The sequence below is a fragment of the Hyla sarda genome, unplaced genomic scaffold (assembly GCF_029499605.1).
Source record: "Hyla sarda isolate aHylSar1 unplaced genomic scaffold, aHylSar1.hap1 scaffold_197, whole genome shotgun sequence".
In the NCBI taxonomy this organism is placed as follows: Eukaryota; Metazoa; Chordata; class Amphibia; order Anura; family Hylidae; genus Hyla; species Hyla sarda.
In genome coordinates, this window is record NW_026608627.1 from 1 (window position 1) to 12,264 (window position 12,264).

The window sequence follows — 12,264 nt, forward strand, 5'->3', positions numbered from 1 at the left end:
CGCACACACACACATATATATAAACGTATTCTCCGTTGAGATATTGCAGCCGCTGCTGTGTCCAGGCCCAGGAGCCTTAGCACTGTGCTGTGATGTCACTCAATACCACTGACATCACTAGGTGTAAACAACATCTCTCCTTTGCTGTGTATGTGACTATGGAGCTGTTTGGTGATGTCGTCTATTATGGCCTTCATAGAAGCAACAGGAGATTGTTGCATCCATCTAGAACCCTCAGAACTACAGTGCTATGATGTCACTCACTTCCACAGGCCTTGCAGAGTGTAAACAACAACAACCCAGCTTTGTCGTGTATGTAACCATAGGGATTGTGATGTCACCTAGAACCTTCACAGCAGCGACAGCTTTATGAGGAGCATCAGCACTGCTCTGCCTGAGCAGAACCATCACCGCCATAGGTTGTCAAATAACCCGGATTTAACCCACACAGGTAAGTCCAATGGGGTGCAGGCATGTCCTCTATGCTTACAGCTTCCCGTGGGTGTTGGTTTGATACCGTTTGGGGACAGCCAAGGAGGCATCTGCAGGCAACAAAGGTAGGTGTGTGCTTGTGTGTGTGTTTCCTATGCAGATCCTAAGCCCAGTGTCACATGCAAGTAGGAGGAGTAAGAAGGGTTCCTGGCAAATCCGGGTTATGGATTGCATTTAAAAAGGCCCCGTGGGAGTGCAATGGGCCCCTGTCTTGCTGCTTAGCAATAATGGTATGGGTTTAGGTTCTGCTGTGTGTACTGGTGGTTGACTGCCCCCCAGCCCAGAGTGTGCATGGAAAATTGTCTGGCAGCCTCCCTGACAGCAAGCAGTGATAGTGCCCATGAAGGGGACCTTGTTGGGCCCGCCCCTTTCACGGTTATCGCTTCTCGGCCTTTTGGCTAAGATCAAGTGTAGTATCTGTTCTTATCAGTTTAATATCTGATACGTCCCCTATCTGGGGACCATATATTAAATGGATTTTTGAGAACGGGGGCCGATTTCGAAGCTTGCTTCCGTCGCCCTATGCATTGACCCGATATGGCAGTATCTTCGGGTACAGTGCACCACCCCCTTACAGGGTTAAAAAGAAAGATTCCTACTTTCATTGCTACCTGCTTGCTGGCTAGCCAGCTAGCCAGCCCTGTGGGCCTTGCTGCTGCTGCTGCTGCTGCTGCAGCCAAAAAACAAAAGGTGGTGCTGCTGCTGCTTCTGCTGCTTCTGCTTGTGTCTGGCCGCTGTTGGAGCGTCCAGGCACAGGACTTCTGCTGCTGCTGACTAAATGGCCTCCTTAATTGGATCATTTGAGTAGCCAGCACACCTGTGCAGGTAGGGCATGACATGATAGGCAGCTGCCTTGATAGCGGGTGGGTGCTGAATGTTCCTAATTGACAAAATAAGATTAATGCTTATGAAGAAATATAAAATCTCATCCCTTCCCCAATATCGCGCCACACCCCTACCCCTTAATTCCCTGGTTGAACTTGATGGACATATGTCTTTTTTCGACCGTACTAACTATGTAACTATGTAACATAACATGGGGGGGTCTCCTGGCTGTTCACACAGGTGTGTCATTGCTGTACATTGACCATGCATTGCTTCTGTGGTATTGCAAAGGCAAAGACAAATGCTTCCAGCCATCCATTGCACTAATGGATTGGTCATCAGCTGGCTGTCTATGTCCCGCATCAATATAGACCAAAGTACAGAGGGTTAGGCTATGCTATAGTGCACCTACCTGATGCATCAGAAGGTGCGAGGCCCTTGCTAAATTCTGTGCACAGACTTTGAGATCTATGCTTTAGACTGTATCTAAACCTGCTCCAACATGGACTGACATTCTGGCCTACTTTCAGCCGATGCGACTTGTCTGTCGCTGAACAGTCGCTTTTTATGTATTCAGCACCTATGTATAATGTTGTAAAAATGCTCTAGAAGCTAAAGTCGCAGAAATGTCACACATATTTGGCCTGCAACTTTCTGTGCGACAAATTCAGACAGGAAAAATCAGTATAAATCCTTAGAAAATTATCCCCCAGTGTCTCCATCTGCTGGCGGTATTGAATAAGCATTGCTGCACTGATGGGGTATGCATTAGACGAAAAAAAAGAAGAAAAAGAAGAATAATACGCCCAGAAAAGAGGCGAAAAGGAGAAAAACGTAAAAAAACGTGAAAAAAAAGTAAGAGGAAGAGAAGGGAAAAAAAGGTGGAAATGGGTTTAAAAGTGATTTCGGCGGAGAAATATATATATATATATATATATATATATATATATATATATATATACGCGCACACACACACATATATATAAACGTATTCTCCGTTGAGATATTGCAGCCGCTGCTGTGTCCAGGCCCAGGAGCCTTAGCACTGTGCTGTGATGTCACTCAATACCACTGACATCACTAGGTGTAAACAACATCTCTCCTTTGCTGTGTATGTGACTATGGAGCTGTTTGGTGATGTCGTCTATTATGGCCTTCATAGAAGCAACAGGAGATTGTTGCATCCATCTAGAACCCTCAGAACTACAGTGCTATGATGTCACTCACTTCCACAGGCCTTGCAGAGTGTAAACAACAACAACCCAGCTTTGTCGTGTATGTAACCATAGGGATTGTGATGTCACCTAGAACCTTCACAGCAGCGACAGCTTTATGAGGAGCATCAGCACTGCTCTGCCTGAGCAGAACCATCACCGCCATAGGTTGTCAAATAACCCGGATTTAACCCACACAGGTAAGTCCAATGGGGTGCAGGCATGTCCTCTATGCTTACAGCTTCCCGTGGGTGTTGGTTTGATACCGTTTGGGGACAGCCAAGGAGGCATCTGCAGGCAACAAAGGTAGGTGTGTGCTTGTGTGTGTGTTTCCTATGCAGATCCTAAGCCCAGTGTCACATGCAAGTAGGAGGAGTAAGAAGGGTTCCTGGCAAATCCGGGTTATGGATTGCATTTAAAAAGGCCCCGTGGGAGTGCAATGGGCCCCTGTCTTGCTGCTTAGCAATAATGGTATGGGTTTAGGTTCTGCTGTGTGTACTGGTGGTTGACTGCCCCCCAGCCCAGAGTGTGCATGGAAAATTGTCTGGCAGCCTCCCTGACAGCAAGCAGTGATAGTGCCCATGAAGGGGACCTTGTTGGGCCCGCCCCTTTCACGGTTATCGCTTCTCGGCCTTTTGGCTAAGATCAAGTGTAGTATCTGTTCTTATCAGTTTAATATCTGATACGTCCCCTATCTGGGGACCATATATTAAATGGATTTTTGAGAACGGGGGCCGATTTCGAAGCTTGCTTCCGTCGCCCTATGCATTGACCCGATATGGCAGTATCTTCGGGTACAGTGCACCACCCCCTTACAGGGTTAAAAAGAAAGATTCCTACTTTCATTGCTACCTGCTTGCTGGCTAGCCAGCTAGCCAGCCCTGTGGGCCTTGCTGCTGCTGCTGCTGCTGCTGCAGCCAAAAAACAAAAGGTGGTGCTGCTGCTGCTTCTGCTGCTTCTGCTTGTGTCTGGCCGCTGTTGGAGCGTCCAGGCACAGGACTTCTGCTGCTGCTGACTAAATGGCCTCCTTAATTGGATCATTTGAGTAGCCAGCACACCTGTGCAGGTAGGGCATGACATGATAGGCAGCTGCCTTGATAGCGGGTGGGTGCTGAATGTTCCTAATTGACAAAATAAGATTAATGCTTATGAAGAAATATAAAATCTCATCCCTTCCCCAATATCGCGCCACACCCCTACCCCTTAATTCCCTGGTTGAACTTGATGGACATATGTCTTTTTTCGACCGTACTAACTATGTAACTATGTAACATAACATGGGGGGGTCTCCTGGCTGTTCACACAGGTGTGTCATTGCTGTACATTGACCATGCATTGCTTCTGTGGTATTGCAAAGGCAAAGACAAATGCTTCCAGCCATCCATTGCACTAATGGATTGGTCATCAGCTGGCTGTCTATGTCCCGCATCAATATAGACCAAAGTACAGAGGGTTAGGCTATGCTATAGTGCACCTACCTGATGCATCAGAAGGTGCGAGGCCCTTGCTAAATTCTGTGCACAGACTTTGAGATCTATGCTTTAGACTGTATCTAAACCTGCTCCAACATGGACTGACATTCTGGCCTACTTTCAGCCGATGCGACTTGTCTGTCGCTGAACAGTCGCTTTTTATGTATTCAGCACCTATGTATAATGTTGTAAAAATGCTCTAGAAGCTAAAGTCGCAGAAATGTCACACATATTTGGCCTGCAACTTTCTGTGCGACAAATTCAGACAGGAAAAATCAGTATAAATCCTTAGAAAATTATCCCCCAGTGTCTCCATCTGCTGGCGGTATTGAATAAGCATTGCTGCACTGATGGGGTATGCATTAGACGAAAAAAAAGAAGAAAAAGAAGAATAATACGCCCAGAAAAGAGGCGAAAAGGAGAAAAACGTAAAAAAACGTGAAAAAAAAGTAAGAGGAAGAGAAGGGAAAAAAAGGTGGAAATGGGTTTAAAAGTGATTTCGGCGGAGAAATATATATATATATATATATATATATATATATATATATATACGCGCACACACACACATATATATAAACGTATTCTCCGTTGAGATATTGCAGCCGCTGCTGTGTCCAGGCCCAGGAGCCTTAGCACTGTGCTGTGATGTCACTCAATACCACTGACATCACTAGGTGTAAACAACATCTCTCCTTTGCTGTGTATGTGACTATGGAGCTGTTTGGTGATGTCGTCTATTATGGCCTTCATAGAAGCAACAGGAGATTGTTGCATCCATCTAGAACCCTCAGAACTACAGTGCTATGATGTCACTCACTTCCACAGGCCTTGCAGAGTGTAAACAACAACAACCCAGCTTTGTCGTGTATGTAACCATAGGGATTGTGATGTCACCTAGAACCTTCACAGCAGCGACAGCTTTATGAGGAGCATCAGCACTGCTCTGCCTGAGCAGAACCATCACCGCCATAGGTTGTCAAATAACCCGGATTTAACCCACACAGGTAAGTCCAATGGGGTGCAGGCATGTCCTCTATGCTTACAGCTTCCCGTGGGTGTTGGTTTGATACCGTTTGGGGACAGCCAAGGAGGCATCTGCAGGCAACAAAGGTAGGTGTGTGCTTGTGTGTGTGTTTCCTATGCAGATCCTAAGCCCAGTGTCACATGCAAGTAGGAGGAGTAAGAAGGGTTCCTGGCAAATCCGGGTTATGGATTGCATTTAAAAAGGCCCCGTGGGAGTGCAATGGGCCCCTGTCTTGCTGCTTAGCAATAATGGTATGGGTTTAGGTTCTGCTGTGTGTACTGGTGGTTGACTGCCCCCCAGCCCAGAGTGTGCATGGAAAATTGTCTGGCAGCCTCCCTGACAGCAAGCAGTGATAGTGCCCATGAAGGGGACCTTGTTGGGCCCGCCCCTTTCACGGTTATCGCTTCTCGGCCTTTTGGCTAAGATCAAGTGTAGTATCTGTTCTTATCAGTTTAATATCTGATACGTCCCCTATCTGGGGACCATATATTAAATGGATTTTTGAGAACGGGGGCCGATTTCGAAGCTTGCTTCCGTCGCCCTATGCATTGACCCGATATGGCAGTATCTTCGGGTACAGTGCACCACCCCCTTACAGGGTTAAAAAGAAAGATTCCTACTTTCATTGCTACCTGCTTGCTGGCTAGCCAGCTAGCCAGCCCTGTGGGCCTTGCTGCTGCTGCTGCTGCAGCCAAAAAACAAAAGGTGGTGCTGCTGCTGCTTCTGCTGCTTCTGCTTGTGTCTGGCCGCTGTTGGAGCGTCCAGGCACAGGACTTCTGCTGCTGCTGACTAAATGGCCTCCTTAATTGGATCATTTGAGTAGCCAGCACACCTGTGCAGGTAGGGCATGACATGATAGGCAGCTGCCTTGATAGCGGGTGGGTGCTGAATGTTCCTAATTGACAAAATAAGATTAATGCTTATGAAGAAATATAAAATCTCATCCCTTCCCCAATATCGCGCCACACCCCTACCCCTTAATTCCCTGGTTGAACTTGATGGACATATGTCTTTTTTCGACCGTACTAACTATGTAACTATGTAACATAACATGGGGGGGTCTCCTGGCTGTTCACACAGGTGTGTCATTGCTGTACATTGACCATGCATTGCTTCTGTGGTATTGCAAAGGCAAAGACAAATGCTTCCAGCCATCCATTGCACTAATGGATTGGTCATCAGCTGGCTGTCTATGTCCCGCATCAATATAGACCAAAGTACAGAGGGTTAGGCTATGCTATAGTGCACCTACCTGATGCATCAGAAGGTGCGAGGCCCTTGCTAAATTCTGTGCACAGACTTTGAGATCTATGCTTTAGACTGTATCTAAACCTGCTCCAACATGGACTGACATTCTGGCCTACTTTCAGCCGATGCGACTTGTCTGTCGCTGAACAGTCGCTTTTTATGTATTCAGCACCTATGTATAATGTTGTAAAAATGCTCTAGAAGCTAAAGTCGCAGAAATGTCACACATATTTGGCCTGCAACTTTCTGTGCGACAAATTCAGACAGGAAAAATCAGTATAAATCCTTAGAAAATTATCCCCCAGTGTCTCCATCTGCTGGCGGTATTGAATAAGCATTGCTGCACTGATGGGGTATGCATTAGACGAAAAAAAAGAAGAAAAAGAAGAATAATACGCCCAGAAAAGAGGCGAAAAGGAGAAAAACGTAAAAAAACGTGAAAAAAAAGTAAGAGGAAGAGAAGGGAAAAAAAGGTGGAAATGGGTTTAAAAGTGATTTCGGCGGAGAAATATATATATATATATATATATATATATATATATATATATATATATACGCGCACACACACACATATATATAAACGTATTCTCCGTTGAGATATTGCAGCCGCTGCTGTGTCCAGGCCCAGGAGCCTTAGCACTGTGCTGTGATGTCACTCAATACCACTGACATCACTAGGTGTAAACAACATCTCTCCTTTGCTGTGTATGTGACTATGGAGCTGTTTGGTGATGTCGTCTATTATGGCCTTCATAGAAGCAACAGGAGATTGTTGCATCCATCTAGAACCCTCAGAACTACAGTGCTATGATGTCACTCACTTCCACAGGCCTTGCAGAGTGTAAACAACAACAACCCAGCTTTGTCGTGTATGTAACCATAGGGATTGTGATGTCACCTAGAACCTTCACAGCAGCGACAGCTTTATGAGGAGCATCAGCACTGCTCTGCCTGAGCAGAACCATCACCGCCATAGGTTGTCAAATAACCCGGATTTAACCCACACAGGTAAGTCCAATGGGGTGCAGGCATGTCCTCTATGCTTACAGCTTCCCGTGGGTGTTGGTTTGATACCGTTTGGGGACAGCCAAGGAGGCATCTGCAGGCAACAAAGGTAGGTGTGTGCTTGTGTGTGTGTTTCCTATGCAGATCCTAAGCCCAGTGTCACATGCAAGTAGGAGGAGTAAGAAGGGTTCCTGGCAAATCCGGGTTATGGATTGCATTTAAAAAGGCCCCGTGGGAGTGCAATGGGCCCCTGTCTTGCTGCTTAGCAATAATGGTATGGGTTTAGGTTCTGCTGTGTGTACTGGTGGTTGACTGCCCCCCAGCCCAGAGTGTGCATGGAAAATTGTCTGGCAGCCTCCCTGACAGCAAGCAGTGATAGTGCCCATGAAGGGGACCTTGTTGGGCCCGCCCCTTTCACGGTTATCGCTTCTCGGCCTTTTGGCTAAGATCAAGTGTAGTATCTGTTCTTATCAGTTTAATATCTGATACGTCCCCTATCTGGGGACCATATATTAAATGGATTTTTGAGAACGGGGGCCGATTTCGAAGCTTGCTTCCGTCGCCCTATGCATTGACCCGATATGGCAGTATCTTCGGGTACAGTGCACCACCCCCTTACAGGGTTAAAAAGAAAGATTCCTACTTTCATTGCTACCTGCTTGCTGGCTAGCCAGCTAGCCAGCCCTGTGGGCCTTGCTGCTGCTGCTGCTGCTGCTGCAGCCAAAAAACAAAAGGTGGTGCTGCTGCTGCTTCTGCTGCTTCTGCTGCTTCTGCTTGTGTCTGGCCGCTGTTGGAGCGTCCAGGCACAGGACTTCTGCTGCTGCTGACTAAATGGCCTCCTTAATTGGATCATTTGAGTAGCCAGCACACCTGTGCAGGTAGGGCATGACATGATAGGCAGCTGCCTTGATAGCGGGTGGGTGCTGAATGTTCCTAATTGACAAAATAAGATTAATGCTTATGAAGAAATATAAAATCTCATCTCTTCCCCAATATCGCGCCACACCCCTACCCCTTAATTCCCTGGTTGAACTTGATGGACATATGTCTTTTTTCGACCGTACTAACTATGTAACTATGTAACATAACATGGGGGGGTCTCCTGGCTGTTCACACAGGTGTGTCATTGCTGTACATTGACCATGCATTGCTTCTGTGGTATTGCAAAGGCAAAGACAAATGCTTCCAGCCATCCATTGCACTAATGGATTGGTCATCAGCTGGCTGTCTATGTCCCGCATCAATATAGACCAAAGTACAGAGGGTTAGGCTATGCTATAGTGCACCTACCTGATGCATCAGAAGGTGCGAGGCCCTTGCTAAATTCTGTGCACAGACTTTGAGATCTATGCTTTAGACTGTATCTAAACCTGCTCCAACATGGACTGACATTCTGGCCTACTTTCAGCCGATGCGACTTGTCTGTCGCTGAACAGTCGCTTTTTATGTATTCAGCACCTATGTATAATGTTGTAAAAATGCTCTAGAAGCTAAAGTCGCAGAAATGTCACACATATTTGGCCTGCAACTTTCTGTGCGACAAATTCAGACAGGAAAAATCAGTATAAATCCTTAGAAAATTATCCCCCAGTGTCTCCATCTGCTGGCGGTATTGAATAAGCATTGCTGCACTGATGGGGTATGCATTAGACGAAAAAAAAGAAGAAAAAGAAGAATAATACGCCCAGAAAAGAGGCGAAAAGGAGAAAAACGTAAAAAAACGTGAAAAAAAAGTAAGAGGAAGAGAAGGGAAAAAAAGGTGGAAATGGGTTTAAAAGTGATTTCGGCGGAGAAATATATATATATATATATATATATATATATATATATATATATATACGCGCACACACACACATATATATAAACGTATTCTCCGTTGAGATATTGCAGCCGCTGCTGTGTCCAGGCCCAGGAGCCTTAGCACTGTGCTGTGATGTCACTCAATACCACTGACATCACTAGGTGTAAACAACATCTCTCCTTTGCTGTGTATGTGACTATGGAGCTGTTTGGTGATGTCGTCTATTATGGCCTTCATAGAAGCAACAGGAGATTGTTGCATCCATCTAGAACCCTCAGAACTACAGTGCTATGATGTCACTCACTTCCACAGGCCTTGCAGAGTGTAAACAACAACAACCCAGCTTTGTCGTGTATGTAACCATAGGGATTGTGATGTCACCTAGAACCTTCACAGCAGCGACAGCTTTATGAGGAGCATCAGCACTGCTCTGCCTGAGCAGAACCATCACCGCCATAGGTTGTCAAATAACCCGGATTTAACCCACACAGGTAAGTCCAATGGGGTGCAGGCATGTCCTCTATGCTTACAGCTTCCCGTGGGTGTTGGTTTGATACCGTTTGGGGACAGCCAAGGAGGCATCTGCAGGCAACAAAGGTAGGTGTGTGCTTGTGTGTGTGTTTCCTATGCAGATCCTAAGCCCAGTGTCACATGCAAGTAGGAGGAGTAAGAAGGGTTCCTGGCAAATCCGGGTTATGGATTGCATTTAAAAAGGCCCCGTGGGAGTGCAATGGGCCCCTGTCTTGCTGCTTAGCAATAATGGTATGGGTTTAGGTTCTGCTGTGTGTACTGGTGGTTGACTGCCCCCCAGCCCAGAGTGTGCATGGAAAATTGTCTGGCAGCCTCCCTGACAGCAAGCAGTGATAGTGCCCATGAAGGGGACCTTGTTGGGCCCGCCCCTTTCACGGTTATCGCTTCTCGGCCTTTTGGCTAAGATCAAGTGTAGTATCTGTTCTTATCAGTTTAATATCTGATACGTCCCCTATCTGGGGACCATATATTAAATGGATTTTTGAGAACGGGGGCCGATTTCGAAGCTTGCTTCCGTCGCCCTATGCATTGACCCGATATGGCAGTATCTTCGGGTACAGTGCACCACCCCCTTACAGGGTTAAAAAGAAAGATTCCTACTTTCATTGCTACCTGCTTGCTGGCTAGCCAGCTAGCCAGCCCTGTGGGCCTTGCTGCTGCTGCTGCTGCTGCTGCTGCAGCCAAAAAACAAAAGGTGGTGCTGCTGCTGCTTCTGCTGCTTCTGCTTGTGTCTGGCCGCTGTTGGAGCGTCCAGGCACAGGACTTCTGCTGCTGCTGACTAAATGGCCTCCTTAATTGGATCATTTGAGTAGCCAGCACACCTGTGCAGGTAGGGCATGACATGATAGGCAGCTGCCTTGATAGCGGGTGGGTGCTGAATGTTCCTAATTGACAAAATAAGATTAATGCTTATGAAGAAATATAAAATCTCATCCCTTCCCCAATATCGCGCCACACCCCTACCCCTTAATTCCCTGGTTGAACTTGATGGACATATGTCTTTTTTCGACCGTACTAACTATGTAACTATGTAACATAACATGGGGGGGTCTCCTGGCTGTTCACACAGGTGTGTCATTGCTGTACATTGACCATGCATTGCTTCTGTGGTATTGCAAAGGCAAAGACAAATGCTTCCAGCCATCCATTGCACTAATGGATTGGTCATCAGCTGGCTGTCTATGTCCCGCATCAATATAGACCAAAGTACAGAGGGTTAGGCTATGCTATAGTGCACCTACCTGATGCATCAGAAGGTGCGAGGCCCTTGCTAAATTCTGTGCACAGACTTTGAGATCTATGCTTTAGACTGTATCTAAACCTGCTCCAACATGGACTGACATTCTGGCCTACTTTCAGCCGATGCGACTTGTCTGTCGCTGAACAGTCGCTTTTTATGTATTCAGCACCTATGTATAATGTTGTAAAAATGCTCTAGAAGCTAAAGTCGCAGAAATGTCACACATATTTGGCCTGCAACTTTCTGTGCGACAAATTCAGACAGGAAAAATCAGTATAAATCCTTAGAAAATTATCCCCCAGTGTCTCCATCTGCTGGCGGTATTGAATAAGCATTGCTGCACTGATGGGGTATGCATTAGACGAAAAAAAAGAAGAAAAAGAAGAATAATACGCCCAGAAAAGAGGCGAAAAGGAGAAAAACGTAAAAAAACGTGAAAAAAAAGTAAGAGGAAGAGAAGGGAAAAAAAGGTGGAAATGGGTTTAAAAGTGATTTCGGCGGAGAATATATATATATATATATATATATATATATATATATATATATATATACGCGCACACACACACATATATATAAACGTATTCTCCGTTGAGATATTGCAGCCGCTGCTGTGTCCAGGCCCAGGAGCCTTAGCACTGTGCTGTGATGTCACTCAATACCACTGACATCACTAGGTGTAAACAACATCTCTCCTTTGCTGTGTATGTGACTATGGAGCTGTTTGGTGATGTCGTCTATTATGGCCTTCATAGAAGCAACAGGAGATTGTTGCATCCATCTAGAACCCTCAGAACTACAGTGCTATGATGTCACTCACTTCCACAGGCCTTGCAGAGTGTAAACAACAACAACCCAGCTTTGTCGTGTATGTAACCATAGGGATTGTGATGTCACCTAGAACCTTCACAGCAGCGACAGCTTTATGAGGAGCATCAGCACTGCTCTGCCTGAGCAGAACCATCACCGCCATAGGTTGTCAAATAACCCGGATTTAACCCACACAGGTAAGTCCAATGGGGTGCAGGCATGTCCTCTATGCTTACAGCTTCCCGTGGGTGTTGGTTTGATACCGTTTGGGGACAGCCAAGGAGGCATCTGCAGGCAACAAAGGTAGGTGTGTGCTTGTGTGTGTGTTTCCTATGCAGATCCTAAGCCCAGTGTCACATGCAAGTAGGAGGAGTAAGAAGGGTTCCTGGCAAATCCGGGTTATGGATTGCATTTAAAAAGGCCCCGTGGGAGTGCAATGGGCCCCTGTCTTGCTGCTTAGCAATAATGGTATGGGTTTAGGTTCTGCTGTGTGTACTGGTGGTTGACTGCCCCCCAGCCCAGAGTGTGCATGGAAAATTGTCTGGCAGCCTCCCTGACAGCAAGCAGTGATAGTGCCCATGAAGGGGACCTTGTTGGGCCCGCCC

At 46.3% G+C, this 12,264-nt stretch overlaps 5 non-coding genes across 5 annotated transcripts; all 5 read left to right on the forward strand.

The window, feature by feature from the left end:
* Positions 1-870: 870 nt before the first annotated feature.
* Positions 871-1,061, forward strand: LOC130316950 (U2 spliceosomal RNA). Its single transcript, XR_008864152.1, has one exon. It is a non-coding gene; the product is annotated as a U2 spliceosomal RNA (small nuclear RNA).
* A 2,089-nt stretch (positions 1,062-3,150) lies between these two features.
* Positions 3,151-3,341, forward strand: LOC130317016 (U2 spliceosomal RNA). Its single transcript, XR_008864208.1, has one exon. It is a non-coding gene; the product is annotated as a U2 spliceosomal RNA (small nuclear RNA).
* A 2,085-nt stretch (positions 3,342-5,426) lies between these two features.
* LOC130317028 (U2 spliceosomal RNA) lies at positions 5,427-5,617 on the forward strand. The gene has a single exon (XR_008864219.1). It is a non-coding gene; the product is annotated as a U2 spliceosomal RNA (small nuclear RNA).
* A 2,085-nt stretch (positions 5,618-7,702) lies between these two features.
* On the forward strand, positions 7,703-7,893 carry LOC130317040 (U2 spliceosomal RNA). Its single transcript, XR_008864230.1, has one exon. It is a non-coding gene; the product is annotated as a U2 spliceosomal RNA (small nuclear RNA).
* Positions 7,894-9,991: 2,098 nt separating this feature from the next.
* LOC130316835 (U2 spliceosomal RNA) lies at positions 9,992-10,182 on the forward strand. Its single transcript, XR_008864047.1, has one exon. It is a non-coding gene; the product is annotated as a U2 spliceosomal RNA (small nuclear RNA).
* The last annotated feature ends 2,082 nt before the right edge of the window (positions 10,183-12,264 follow it).